Source organism: Sarcophilus harrisii, chromosome 1 (assembly GCF_902635505.1).
Source record: "Sarcophilus harrisii chromosome 1, mSarHar1.11, whole genome shotgun sequence".
Lineage (NCBI taxonomy): Eukaryota > Metazoa > Chordata > Mammalia > Dasyuromorphia > Dasyuridae > Sarcophilus > Sarcophilus harrisii.
This window is the reverse complement of record NC_045426.1, coordinates 349,809,235-349,819,670: the sequence shown is the minus strand read 5'-3', so window position 1 is coordinate 349,819,670 and position 10,436 is coordinate 349,809,235. Positions and strand designations below refer to the sequence as shown.

The following is a 10,436-nucleotide window of genomic DNA, read 5'->3' as shown; positions in this document are numbered from 1 at the left end:
GAGAGGACGAAAGGGATGGAATTTATTATATCTTATAAATGGTACATGTGAAAGGCAGCTAGATGGATAGAGCACCAGTCCTGGAGTCAGGGGGAACCGAATTCAAATCTGCCATCAGATATTTAACACTTCCTACCTGTGTAACTCTGGGCAAGTCACAACCTCAATTGCTTGCAAAACAAATATAAATGGTATGTGTGAGAAGAATAAACATGGAGGAAGGGTAACAGGAAATGGGACCTCTTTCTAATGGGACCCATGAAATAGAATTCCTGTCTCTAGTTCAATCTCTAGTCTTCTCTGGAAAGAATGGGGCCTTCTATTTAAGACCTTGATCATTTCAGTCATACAGAAATGGATATAACCTTGACTTTGCCATCACCCACAAATACCACCTAAAAAAATTCTGACATCTTATCCGTTCATAAACTATTGACTCTCCACTTCCTTTGCCTTTCCTTGTCAAGTCCTACTCTTCATACATAACAAAATTTCTTATATTTCAACCTCAGGCAAACTCCCCTACATTGTCACTTTTTTCTCCTCATATTAACTACTTATTGAACCAGTTGAACTAGTCTTCTATGCAGTTCCTAGCCTTTTTTCTCCTGCCAACCTGTAGCCTTGGATCTGACTACAAATTTTTATACTATTCCAACTCAGGCCTCTCTACTGCTTAGGCAATTCGTGTGTCCCTCCCTTAACATTTATTATCCCATTTTTTTTATCCCACCTGCCATTGTTCCCCACTTCCTCACCCTCTTAGCTCAGAATCTTGTAATATTCCTCTCTAAAATGTAATGTTCTCTGGAAGCAGGTTTCTTGGGGGGCTTCTGGGAGCAGCCTTCCTTTCAGTTCAGTAATCACCCCAAATGCAGCCAGGAGTTAAAGTACAAATCCTTTGTCTCCTTCAAATTCTTATCTCCTTCACTTGGGGCTCTGCTAGTTTAAGTCCTTCCTGATTTGGTTTCAGTGTTTTTCACTGGACAGCCTGCCACCACTTCTCTGGTCTTCCCTCATTTCTTTCTGGTTCTCCTTCTGGCTGAATCCTGGCTGAGACTCTCAGAGCTACTAGTGCACTTGTGTTTTTGGCCCCGAGAGCTTCTTGCTTATATGTCCCACACTGAGTATACACCAATCATTATATCCCTAGGGAAACCATTATTTGTTGTAGGATTAAATCAATGTTAAACTAGATTTAACCATTGTCTCCTCTTAGTACCTTGTTTCAAGTTCTGGCCCATAACATCTCCTTTCAGGATTAAATCAATCATACTGAACACCATGCTAAATTAGACAACTATTGTCTATCAATTCTACCGACTTAGCACCTTGTAAGAATCCTTTGTTTCAAGTTCAGAGTTCTGGCCCATAACAGAATCTTGCCTATTTGACAGAAAAAAAAATTTGAGGCTTTTATCTACACATTACATTTTCCTTACTTCATTGTCACTCATGTCTCGTCTATTACAATCTCACATGAAAAGGTGATTTTACTCCTTACAAAGGCTAATCCCTCTAACTGAACAAAGATCTCAACTACTCCAATAGATGTCTTGTATCATTCTTCCCAGATCATTTTTTTTTATGTCTTTGATTCATTCTCTGCTACAGGCCTATTGTCTCCTCAGTCCTCAAAATAAAGCCCTCACTTCCTCTTATCCTCACTATCATTCACCTCTCCTGCCCTTTGTAGCTAAACAAAACTTCTTGAAAATGACTTCTATGAAATGTTCCTCCATTCTTTTCTTAACCCCTTATTATCCCAGCTTCTTTCTCAGTCCTCATTCTCTACCTGGATTCTCTGGATGTTTTTTTTTTTTGTTGTTGTTGTTTTTACCTTCTCCATTTGTCTTTCAAGTATCCCAAATTGGATGGCTGCTAGAAATCATAAGCTCAACATGTCTGAAAAACTTAATTCATGCTTTTCCCACCCCCTTCCCATTACTTTTTCCCTTAGAAGGCAATACCATTCTCTCAACCCCGAGACTAGAAATAGGAGTTGCCTGGATTCCTCATTCTCTCACCTTTCCATACCTAAGTTGTCAAGGTAAGCCAACTTCTTTGCTCTTGACATTGCTGAACCATTTACCACCTGCCTGGGAGTATTGAAATAGACCCTTGTTCAGGTCTGCCAAGTCTTTATCCTTTCCCAATCATTTTCCTGAAAAGCACGGCCCAAGCAGGTCATCCCTTCCCTTGTCCCTCCCTCATTACATCCTTTGTTCACTGGTATAACTATACCCTAAAACGTTCTGCTTAAGGCGACACCATTGTCTAGGGACATCATTCAAACCTCCTTATTTTACATAAGGACCCAAGGCTTCCAGTTTAACCCAAGTTAAATCATTCCTTCCCAATAGCAAACGTGGAGGCTTGATAAGTTTAATGCAGTAACAGATCCAACACTGAAAAATGTCATACATAGTTAACAGATTCACATAGCACATCTTATCACAGAATTTTTAAGTTAGAGAACATAGCAATTTTCTTTAAATCTACAAACACCCTTCTAAAAGAAACCAAGTCAGTCCAAGCAATCTATCATTTCAGGGAGAAGCCAGAAAAATGTGGCTTTGTTTACTGACTCAATTTAGTTGGAAATGCATGTGATCTTTTGATCTATGCAGATTGAACCACATTTATCTGGTACAAAGCAGAAATCCTGTTAAGAGGCTGAGACACTGTTCCCCGGAAGTAGACATCTGAACCAGTATTGATGCTGCACAGTGAACCTTTCATGAAAAAATGCTCAACTCGAATAAAAGCTTCCAGGTTCCAAGCATCCTTTTTTGCTTTTTATATTGCTCTTGATTTTGGTTGAAAAGAATGACATGCTGATTCTTTTTCTACAGCAAAATAATGTTTTGGTCGGGTATACTTATTGTGTATCTAATTTATATTTTAATATATTTAACATCTACTGGTCACCCTGCCATCTAGGGGAGGGGGTGGGGGGGGTAAGAGGTGAAAAATTGGAACAAGAGGTTTGGCAATTGTTAATGCTGTAAAATTACCCATGTATATATCATGTAAATAAAAGGCTATTAAATAAAAAAAAGAAAAAGAAAAGAATGACATGATAAACCTCGGAATTTTCTTCTATGGATATTCTTCTGAGCATTCACTAAAAAGCTCCTCATTCCATGGACATTTCCCATTGCCCCTCACACCCTTTATAAGGAAATATTCTTAGAATCTTCAAAATGCGACATCAACTTAAGAAGAAGATATTTCAAATACAGCTTGTCTCCAATTTTTCTCATTTTTCTGGCCAATTCAACAATTGGATTAATTTCTCCATCTGGAAAAAACAATTTAACATGTTCAAAATAAGGGAAGGAAGCCTTCATGCCTGTAACTAAATTTTCCTAACTAAAAAAAAAGCAATTAGTTTGCATCTACATTAATAGATTCCTACAATCAGCAGGAAACCCAACTCACCCAATCCAAATCAAAACAAAAACCAAATCACCAACTCCTGAATGTTGAATCTACCGACGCTAATCCAATAAACGTCCCAGGATGACTATTGATCCAGTTATTTCTTCCACATTTCTATCAGTTTTCTAGGTGAATTTAACCCAATTCTAAAGCGCTAGTTTTGCAGGCCTAGATTTTCCGTTTTTTACAGAAGCCCAAGTTAAACTGAAATTGAGGAACTCAATTAAATTACCTCAACTGCCAAATAGGGTAAAGGAGTCAAATTTAGGTCATCCCTAAGCCTCCAGTCCGGACTTCTTCCATAAAGGAGACAAATTCGCAATCTAATCACAAGCCACTAAACTCAGAGGCGGGACGTTTCCAGACTCGGGAATCCGGAAAGGCTCATCACCATTCCATCCCTTCTTTCCCCTCCGTACTCCCTCTCCAGCAAGCTCTTCTCCAGCTACCTTTCTTGGGTTAGAAATCTGACCCTTTCCCATTTTGGAATCAAGCGGCCATCCCGGAGTAAGGCTCCTCGGTTCAGCTGACTTGAAGAGGACTTGGGTTTGAACGGTTCCCTACCAAGTCAGCATGTCCTTAACGGCTTTGAGGCACGGTTTCGTATTTGTAAATACATCTAAGCTCTCGCTAAACTAGAGGGATAAATAGCGGTGTCTCCTGTAGGCTTCACACGCCACCTCTGCCTCTTCCCCATCTCAGACCAGCTACCTCTCTTACCTGCACGTTGCAGAGAGCAAGGACTGGATTCATCTGACAGCAGCCGTAAGTAAGCGGGTCCATCCTGCCCAGACATCCTGACCGAGCTGGGACGAGAGTACATACAAATAATAACTCCTTCTCTGGAGGAAGTGTGGCGAATCTTGGTACACGCGCTGTGCACTAAGGCAGAGGAGAGCGTTAGCTGGAGAGCCAAGCAAATGGTCGGGTCGGCACTCACTGGGACCTTCTCTGGCGTTTTGACCGTGATTGCTGGCGCTCCGGCTTAAAAAGGGACTTTCCCAGTGACGTAGGAAACCCTCCTTCCCCCCCGCTCTTTTCTCCCCTGCCCTCACCCCCTACCTTTCCTCTCCCCCACCGCACCTTAACCCTAAGGCACTTAGCTTTCCTTGCCCCCATCCCCACCCCCACCCCCGGGCAGCTGAGCTAGTAATGTCCCCTCCCGCCCGGGGGAAGAAAAGGGAGGTAAGTAGACCCGAGGCGCGGCTGCACTTGTGTCCGCAGCCGGATTTGCCCGAACAAGATCCTGGGCAATTTAAGTATATGGGGAGGGAGAGGCGATGGCACGAGCTGAACTGTCCCCTGGAGTTCCCCCTTCCCTCTGGTGCACTGATGCACTAACTTGTTCTTGTACGTTCGGAGACCCGGCTGAACCCTCTACTCCATAACTTCCTTAAATCCAGGAAGAGAGAGAGAGAGAGAGAGGCGGGAATTGAAAACTTGTCATAAAACGATGAAGAATTCCTTGAGGCGAGTGTAGATATGTAGGAAGGCTGGCAGAGCACTTTTCCTCCTTGGAGACCTTCCACCTAAGCCTGGAAAGGGAAAAGAGACAGAAAGTCGGGTGTGGATGGGGGTGAGGGTGAGGGTGGGGGGGGGGCGCCTTCTAGGCATGTGGCTCTGACAAACCAGCTAGTCTTGGGAAGGGGGAGATTTTAGTTACCCTGAGAAATCGCTAGAAAATCAATAATATTTAAAATAAAAGGAGCCGGCTTACAACAATAGTTTAGAATGGGAAAAGCATCAGATTCTAAGTTTGAAAATGTATTTAAAAGTTTAGCAGTATACTAAAGGGAAGAGTTCTCATTCCTTTTATTCCTGTCATTTAAAAATGTTAATCAAACTCTGTCATAGCCATAGACAGGAGAGTTAGTTATTTTCCAGCCCTAAGTACCATGTTATAGTTTTGCCATTCCCCTCTCCATCTCTTTTGCTGATGAGGAAACTGAGGCAAACAGGGTTATGTGACTTGCCTAAGGTCACATAGTGTTTGAGGCTGCATTTGAACTCAAGTCTTCCTGATTGCAGGCTTTGGATTCTATCTACTTTGAAACTTAGCTGCCCTATGCACCCACACTTAACATCATATACCAAGATAAGATCAAAATAGGTCCGTGATTTAGGCATAAAGAATTAGAGGAAGGAATTTGTGACCTAAGAACTAGAGATCATTATTCATCACAAAATAGAAAATTTTGGTTACATCAAATTAAAAAGCCTTTGTACAAACAAAACTAATGCAAACAAAATTAGAAGAGAAGCAACAAACTGGGAAAACTTTTTCACAGTTAAAGGTTCTGATAAAGGCCTCATTTCCAAAATATATAGAGATTGACTCTTAAGTTATAAGAAATCAAGCCATTCTCCAATTGATAAATTGTCAAGGGATATGAACGGACAATTTTCAGATGATGAAATTATTTCCACTCATATGAAAGTGTTCCAAATTACTATTGATCAGAGAAATGCAAATTAAGACAACTCTGAGATACCACTACACATCTGTCAGATTGGCTAAGATGACAGGAAAAAATAATGATGAATGTTGGAGAGATTGCAGGAAAACTGGCACATTGATGCATTGTTGGTGGAGTGGTGAATTAATCCAACTATTCTGGCGAGCAATCTGGAATTATGGCCAAAAAGTTATCAAACTGCGTTTATCCTTTGATCCAGCAGTGTTACTACTGGGCTTATATCCCAAAGAAATACTAAAGAAGGCAAAGGGACCTGTATGTGCCAAAATGTTTGTGGCAGCCTTTTTTGTAGTGTCTAGAAACTGGAAAATGAATGGGTGCCCTTCAATTGGAGAATGGTTGGGTAAATTGAGGTATATGAATATTATGGAATATTGTTAATAGCCTTTTATTTACAGGATATATACATGGGTAACTTTACAGCATTAACAATTGCCAAACCTCTTGTTCCAATTTTTCACCTCTTACCCCCCACCCCCTCCCTAAATGGCAGGATGACCAGTAGATGTTAAATATATTAAAATATAACTTAGATAACAATAAGTATACATGATCAAAACATTATTTTGCTGTACAAAAGAATCAGACTCTGAATTATTGAATAATTAGCTTGTGAAGGAAATCAAAAATGCAGGTGTGCATAAATATAGGGATTGGGAATTCAATGTAATGGTTTTTAGTCATCTCCCAGAGTTCTTTTTCTGGGTATAGCTAGTTCAGTTCATTACTGCTCCATTAGAAATGATTTGGTTAATATATAGAGAATTAACTCTAATTTATAAAAAATCAAGCCATTCTCCAATTGAAAAATGGTCAAAGGATATGAACAGACAATTCTCAGATGAAGAAATTGAAACTATTTCTAGTCATATGAAAAGATGTTCCAAGTCATTATTAATCAGAGAAATGCAAATTAAGACAACTCTAAGATACCACTACACACCTGTCAGATTGGCTAAGATGACAGGAAAAATGATGATTGTTGAGGGATGTGGGAAAACTGGGACATTGATGCATTGTTGGTGGAGTTGGAAATCTAATCCAACCATTTTGGAGAGTAGTTTGAACTATGCTCAAAAGTTATCAAACTGTGATACCCTTTGATCCAGCAGTGTTACTACTGGGATTATATCCCAAAGAGATTATAAAGAAGGGAAAGGACCTGTATGTGCACTAATGTTTGTGGCAGCCCTTTTGTAGTGGTTAGAAACTGAAACTGAATGGATGTCCATCAGTTGGAGAATGGCTGAATAAATTGTGGTGTATGAAAATTATGGAATATTACTGTTCTGTAAGAAATGACCAACAGGATGATTTCAGAAAGGCCTGGAGAGACTTTACACTAACTGATGCTGAGTGAAATGAGCAGACCAGGAGATCATTATATACTCTAACAACAATACTAGATGATGACCAGTTCTGATGGATCAGGCCATCCTCAGCAAATCTAGATCAACCAAATCATTTCTAATGGAGCAGTAATGAACTGAACTAGCTATGCCCAGAAAAGAACTCTGGAGATGACTAAAACCATTACATTGAATTCCCAATCCCTATATTTATGCACACATGCATTTTGATTTCTTCACAAGCTTAATTTGTACAATAATTCAGAGTCTGATTCTTTTTGTACAGCAAAATAATGTTTTGGTCATGTATACTTATTGTGTATCTAAGTTATATTTTAATATATTTAACATCTACTGGTCATCCTGCCATCTAGGGGAGGGGCTGGGGGGCGGGGTAAGAGGTGAAAATTGGAACAAGAGGTTTGGCAATTGTTAATGAGGATATATTCTGATGGATTTCTTCGACAAAGATCTAACGCAGGTCCCATTGATCAATGATGGACAAAATCAGCTATACCCAGAAAAGGAACATTGGGAAATGAGTATGGACTGTTTACATTTGTTTTTCTTCCCAGGTTATTTTTACCTTCTGAATCCAATTCTTGTGCAACAAGAGAATTGTATGGTTCTGCACACATATATTGTATCTAGGAGTTATAGTTATGTTATACTATGTTATAGTATATAACATGTAACAAGTATAAAACTGCTTGACATCTAGGGGAAGGGGTGGAGGGAGAGAAGGGAAAAATTGAAACAGGAATGCAAGGGATAATGTAAAAATTACCCATGCATATGTACTGTCAATAAAAAGTTAATCATTAAAAAAATAAAAAGAAACTTGGCTGCCCTGAGGCCCTTATTTAAACTGATAGCCCCTAAGTGAAGGATGAATAAGAATATTCAGATTCAAATCAGTAGGCTAAGCTGCCTTTTGCTACCACTGTGCTGAGCCTATCACCCCATGCCTGGTATTGAAATAATGCTTGTTGGGTCTGCCAAGTGTTTTTCTATTCCCAATTAATTTAAGCAGTCATTTTCCTAAAAAGCAAGGCCCAAGTGGATCTTCCCTTCCCTTGTTCCCTACCCCAGTATAATTAACCACCTAATAGTCCCTCCCTCATGTGCTCCAAGCTGTTAAACCAACAAGTAATGTGTGATTTGTCCGGCTTAAGGCAACATCATTGCCTTGGGTCATTCCAACATAACCCAAGGCTCTGGGTTTAGTCCAAGTTACCATTCTTTCCCAATAAATTTAATAAATAAATTTAATTTTAATTTTTATTTATTTAATTTATTTATTTTATTTATATATTTTATATATTTATATATTATTTATATATATTTATTTTATTTTAATTTTTATTTATGTTTTAACAGATCCAACACTGAATGTCATACAGAAGTTAACAAATTCACAGATAAAAAAATTTCTCACCATACAATTCAACTTTGGAAAATTCTTTTTCTTTAAATCTACAAATCTACAAATACTCTTCCAAGTCAGTCCTAGCAATCTCATTTCGGGAAGAATCCGGACAAAATGTGGCTTGTTTTACCAACACACTTTAGTTGGAAATGTACATGATCTTTTGATGGTAGGCAGATTGAACCACAAATCCCGTTCAATCCTACAAAGAGGCTGAGACACTGTTCACGAAGTAGATCATCTGTATCAGTAAGTGGCACTGAAATCGAACAAAAAAAGCTTCAGGTTCCAAGCATCCTTTTCTGTTATGGATATTCTTGTGTGCATTCACCAAGGTTCCAAGTATCCTTTTCTGTTATGGATATTCTTGTGCGCATTCACCAAAAAACTCCTCATTCCCAAAACATTCCCATTTCCGCTGACATCCTTGGTAAGGAAATATTCTGAGGATCTTCAAAATGGGACAACAACGTGCCTACTAGATATTTCAAAAACAGCTTGTCTCCAATTTGTCTCATTATTCTGGCCACTGCAGTAATAACTTTTTTGGGGAAAAAACAAAAAGCAATGTAAGCAATTAGCTTATATCTACATTAGGTGTTTCCTACAATCAATTCTACCCTTTCCTACTCTTTTTTCCCTCATCAAGGTTCCTATCCAGGAAAGGTGCTAAAGATAATTCCTGCTTTTTCCTGTGTGTTGTGTGTTTCGGGGGTAGGCGGAAAGGTGGGGGTGAAGGCGGGTGAAGGTAATGTGTGCGGTCATTGCTTCAGTCCAGTTAAAAACTGGCTCAAGAAGGCCGAGTCTCCTCCGAGCAAGTTTCTTCCCGGGCTGTTCTCTCTCCAGCCTTTCCCCAATCTAGTCAACTTCCACAAGTGATCTTTTCATCCCTAAGCCTCCAGTCCTGACTTCTTCCACAATGACAAATTCCGCATTTGACTCACAGGCCCCTAAACCTAGAGGCAGAACCCAACTATCTTTTCTCGGGCCCCAAATTGTTCCAGACCCGGGAATGGGGAAAGGCTCATCACCATTTCATCCCCTACCAAGTCAGCATAATCTCACTTAACGGCTTTAAGGCACGTTAGTAGTAAACACATCTCAGATTTCGCTAAACTAGAGGGAGAAGCAGCGGTGTCCGCTTCCAGTCCCGGGTCCCCTGTAGGCTTCACACGCCACCTCTGCCTCTTCCCCATCTCAGACCAGCTACTCTCTTACCTTCACCTTGAAGAGGCTGAGGATTGGGTTCCTCTGCCGGGAGCCATAAGTATGCGGGTCCGTCCTGCCAAGACAGCCTGGACAAGCTGCGAGCAGAGTAAATACACATATCTCCGACTCCGCAGGAACTCTGGCGATCAGGGCAGATTGGAGCACGCGCTGTGCACAAAGGCAGAGCAGACAGCGTCAGCGGGAGATCCAAGCAGCGTCGGGTGGGTACTCACTGGAACCTTCTCTGGCGTTGTGACTTTGGTTGCTGGCGCTGCGGCTTAAAAAGGGACTTTCCCAGTGACGTAGGAAAAGCTCCTCCTCCCCTTTCTCCCCTGCCCTCACGCCCCACCTTTTCCCTCCCCCACCGCACCTTGGTCCCAAACACCTAGCTTTCCTTGTCTCCACCCCCACCCTCCGAGCCGCTGAGATAGTTGAAGGTTAATTTTCCTTCCAGCCTGGGGGAAGAAAAGGGAAATAAGTTAACCCGGGGCCCGGGTGAACTCGTGCCCCGCAGTTAGATTTGTCGGA

General features: G+C 40.7%; 1 long non-coding RNA gene across 1 annotated transcript; it reads right to left on the bottom strand.

The window, feature by feature from the left end:
- Positions 1-8,641: 8,641 nt before the first annotated feature.
- Positions 8,642-10,187, bottom strand: LOC116420503. Its single transcript, XR_004230839.1, has 2 exons — positions 9,918-10,187; positions 8,642-9,240 (listed from the first exon to the last, which is right to left on the bottom strand). It is a non-coding gene; the product is annotated as an uncharacterized LOC116420503 (long non-coding RNA).
- Positions 10,188-10,436: the final 249 nt, after the last annotated feature.